The sequence below is a fragment of the Euprymna scolopes genome, chromosome 10 (assembly GCF_053919585.1).
Source record: "Euprymna scolopes isolate OS-2025 chromosome 10, ASM5391958v1, whole genome shotgun sequence".
Lineage (NCBI taxonomy): Eukaryota > Metazoa > Mollusca > Cephalopoda > Sepiida > Sepiolidae > Euprymna > Euprymna scolopes.
Window position 1 is genome coordinate 76,217,358 of NC_136491.1, and position 5,040 is coordinate 76,222,397.

The following is a 5,040-nucleotide window of genomic DNA, read 5'->3' on the forward strand; positions in this document are numbered from 1 at the left end:
TTTCATATTGAGCATTCTAGCGAAGTCTTTCAATGTGAATGTAAGCGTTTCTTGATTAAGCAACGACTGAAAATTTTGCAAGGATAGGAACTATTTATGGTTGCATTTTCTTGAGTATGGTTGCATTTTCTTTAATTTTGCAAGGATAAGAACTATTTATAGTTGCATTTTCATGACTGGAATGTTGTCAGTACCAATTGCCTTGTTTGTAGCAATTGCTTTGTTTGTAGCAATTGCTTTGTTTGTAGCAATTGCTTTGTTTGTAACAATTGCTTTGTGATAAATTTGGCAAGTTATTTAGATGTTGCTTAGAGTACTATTAGTCATTAGCGAAGGTGGATTCTGGGGCTAATTGGTCCTAATCACAAATGGAATTTGTTGAGAAGTCTTTTGCGAGAATTTCAGCTTTATCAGATGCTAAGATCTTTACCACATAGGAAGTCATCACTGATGTATACACGTATCTTATGATCAGAGCTAAGACAACAGCATATTATTTTCATTGTTTTTACTCTCGAGTATATATCAGACACAATTAATCAACCTAGGATCACGTCACTCTACATAAAAAACATATAAGATATCAATGGATATATACCTGAGAAACAAGGAAAAGAAAATTCTTTTGTCATAGCCCTAGTTATGACTATGGCGGTGTAGGGGATTAATTCTTGAGATCATATTCAAGTGATGACGGTGCTAGTTTAACACAAAAATAGGTACGGTTTAGCCTCCTGCAAATAGATTTCAACTTCTGGAAGGTTAGAATGTAGGCGTCTAATATTAGAGAGAAAAACCTGGTAGAAAGGATATACGTTAGAATTCGTAATTCTAAGTTTTCATTTATGTTTTGTCTTATAAGTTTTCTATGATTGCATTGGAAGTTAAGCAAGGGCGTTAGGAGCAGAACACACACAGAATGAGTAAGAAAAAGATAATTTCTGTAGACCACTGAAAAATGAAAATCCGGGGAACCTATGGTCTTTGTCTAGCTACCCTCTCCAGCCAGAGCTTGACAGTAGTGAATAGCAACCCAAAGTAGCTATTATAATGGTTTAGTAAAAACGTAATATTGATGCAATACATCGACAAACTGATAACATTCAAAACGTAAAGGATAAATAATGAATATTTCTTTCATTTATCGTTATTTGGTATACTATTATAATATTACATAAAAAAGTCTTTTATGAATGGAAATGTCTGAGTGAGATCTAAAGGGCCGGAGGTAACATCAGATGTGAACTCAACGAAAACATGTGACTTCAGAGCTGAGATAATTTTACGTCTTCCTGGCGTGATTTAAGTTGTTATGTATCGAGCAGCATCACTGGGAGGGGCTAGGGTTCACAATGTAACAAGATATAGAGAGACCAGCTATCTGTCTACATCTCTCCGCCATTCTTTTCTTTCTTCTTTCTTTCTTTTATTCATTCGCTTTTTCTCTGTATATATATATATGTATATATATATGCAGGGTGTCCACAAAGTCTGGTTACATTATGTAGTTAGACTTTGTGGAAGTATCCTGTAGATTATATAGCCAGACTTTGTGGGCACCCTGTATATATATATATATATATATATATATATATATATATATATATATATATATATATATATATGCACACACACAAACACACGTGTGTATATATATATATATATGTGTGTGTGTGTGTGTGTCTATATATATATGTGTGTGTGCGTGTGTGTATGTATATATATATGTGTGTGTGTGTGTATGTATATATATATATATATATATATATATATATATATATATATATATATATACAGAGTGCCCACAATGTCTGGCTGCATAATCTACAGGATGCTTCCACAAAGTCTGGCTGCTATACCCTTCTGTATATATATATATATATATATATATATATATATATATATATATATATATATATATATATATATATATAACTGTTGGGACGATTAATTGGAATCAGAATCGAGAATCGGAAAAATCGGAAGATTTGGGGCTATCGGAATCGGTATCAGAATCGGAAAAATTGATGCCTACTTTTTATTCCAAAACGATTCTTTTGTTTTTGTTTTTTATTTGATTTTGTTTGAAGTAAAGTCTTCTATTGCTGGTAATAATGATAAAATACTAAATATTTGTTGACTTTAATCCATCAGTGAAGCTAAAATCGATATATCATCTCACACAAGTGTCTTTTAACGTTTAGGAAAATATCTGCCTATTTAACATGTGTTTTTACGAAACTCGGGGAAAATAACAATTAGAAATTTATAAAGAATCGGAGTCGATAATAGTATTGGAATCGGGAATTTAGCAAGAAATCGGTAATTATATCGGAATATATATATATATATATATATATATATATATATATATATATATATATATATATATATATATATATATACAGTGAAACTCCTTTAATTTGAACTTTCTCTAAAGTTCGCCTCTCTCTCATTTGGACTTCTTCTAAACCTGGACTTTCTCTAAACTTGAACTGTCTCGTCATTGAAATTGTATTAGCATATTTGATGCGGAGTTGCAGTAAAACTGTTTACATGGTTTAGTTAGATATTGCGCAGAAATGTTAATATTAATACTATGTAATTAATGTAGATTAGCTATCGATAATTAATTTACACTAACTGTAAAAAAATTTACAGATTTCTATATTTAAAATAGTGTAAAACAACCCATCACAATGGCTTGCAACTGTAAAAGAAAACAAGTGACACTGACTTTACTCGAAAAACGTCAAATTATAGAAAAATAAGATGCTGGAGTTGAAAATAGCGTTATATTGAGAGATTATAAGATTGGAAAAAGTACACTGTTTTACATCAAAAAGAAAAAGGAGGAAATATTGAAGGTTGCTCCTTTCTCTCCAAATAAAAGACACGTACAAAAAAATGACTATTCGCAGACCAAAGCAAGTTGAATTCGATCGAATATTGCATGAGTGGTTTGTAGCAAAACGGAATGAAGGTTTAGCAATATCTGGGCCCATCTTAATTTCTAAAGCAAAATCTCTTAAGGAAGAGTTGAATATCGCAGAAGATATGAAATTCAGTAATGGCTGGCTTAGGAGCTTTAGAGTAGACATGGTATAAGACAATTAACAATGTCAGGCAAACAACGGTCTGCTGATACACACGCATCATCAAATTATTGTGACAAATTCAAGACGATAATTGCCGATTATAGTTTAACACCAGAGGATGTTTACAACGCTGATGAAAGTGGCGTAAATTGGAAGTGCTTACCTCCAAAAACATTAGCCGGATCCGAGGAGCAGAAAATAAAAGGATACAAATTAAATAAAGAAAGACTAACAGTGATGGTATGCGCTAATGCTTCTGGAACTCATAAACTTAAGCTTCTTGTCATCGGCAAATCAAAGAGTCCCCGAGCACTGAAAGGAGTTTCGCCTTTGCCAGTATCCTATTATTCTTCACGAAATGGATGGATGACTCAACAGTTGTTTAAAAAATGGCTTTTGCAAGAATTTGTGCCAGTTGTCCAGAGGCGTTTTCTTGAATTAGGTAAACCTGATTCAAACTGCTTGCTTCTATTGGACAATTGTAGAGCACATCCTCCTGAGTCAGAACTAGTGTCATCTTACTGGAATATTTTTGTGTGCTACTTACCAACTAATGTGACTTCTTTCATCCAACCTATGGATCAAGGGATTATTTGGAACTTAAAATGTTTCTACAGAAATGATTTCATGATGAATATGATAAATAGTACAGTGAGTATAAGCGATTTTCAGCGCCATTCTACTATCAAAGATGCCATATTTTCTCTCGCAAGTGCATGGAATCAAGTTCGAGCAAGCACATTAACAGATCATGGTGTAAATTATGCCCAGTGACAAAGGCTTCTGAACTGAAAGAATCAAAGAATACATCTGGTCTAGAAAAAATTCATGAAACCAAACGGTTACCGACTAACCACGCTGTTCTTAAATCACAATGCAAATGATGTTGAAATGTGGGTGCAACAAGATGGGGAAAATACTGATCAATATCCTGAAGGCAGTAATGGTGATGAAAATAGCTCCCATTCTCTTGACCCTAATGTAAATAACCAAGAGCACTCTGATGAAGCAATATCATGGGATGATGCAGAAAAGCCTATGGAGACGGCTATAAAATTTCTAGAAAAAAGTCCTTACTTTAGTGGCAACTATGTTTTGCAAGCAATGTCACTCCGAAGAGATATAATCATAAAGAAGCTACAGAACCAAGAAATTGTAGATTTTCGTGATCGCTTACGGAATACAATGGCAGCACCCGAGAGCTCAATCTATGAAAATAGAAACTGCAATGAGACTCATTCAATGAATAACTAAAAAAAAACTGTAGTAGATGATAACTTAGGTAATAAATACCTAACAAGATTTAATTTATTTTCAATGTTTTTGTTCCTGGTAATAATATTTAACAATTCTTACTTGCAATATATCGTAAACTCAACTTAATATATACTTGGAGTATCATATAGCAATGAATTTCATTTACTATTTCTTAATTCTTAGAAAATTAAAGTTAACTGCAGCACATTTTTTTATCACGAAACTTGTACAGCATCCTATAATTTGAACGAAGCGGATATTCAAAGTATAAGACTTATACTGTATATATATATGTGTGTGTGTGTGTGTGTGTGTGTGTGTGTGTGTGTGTGTGTGTGTGTGTGTGTGTGTGTGTGTGTGTGTGTGTGTGTGTCTTTTTCCTTACGCGTGCTCCTGAACAGAATGAACCCATCAACAGTCGATCGAAAACCTTAAATTTAAACAGCGGGCTATAATGTTTAATATATGCTTCGATAAATGGAACCTTAATAATAATAATAATAATAATAATAATAATAATAATAATAATAATAATAATAATAATAATAATAATAATAACATTAATAATAATAATAACAATAATAATAATAATAATAATAATAATAATAATAATAATAACAATAACAATAAAAATAATAATATATATTTTTCAATAAATGAAACGAGTTTACCAATCATTATGAAT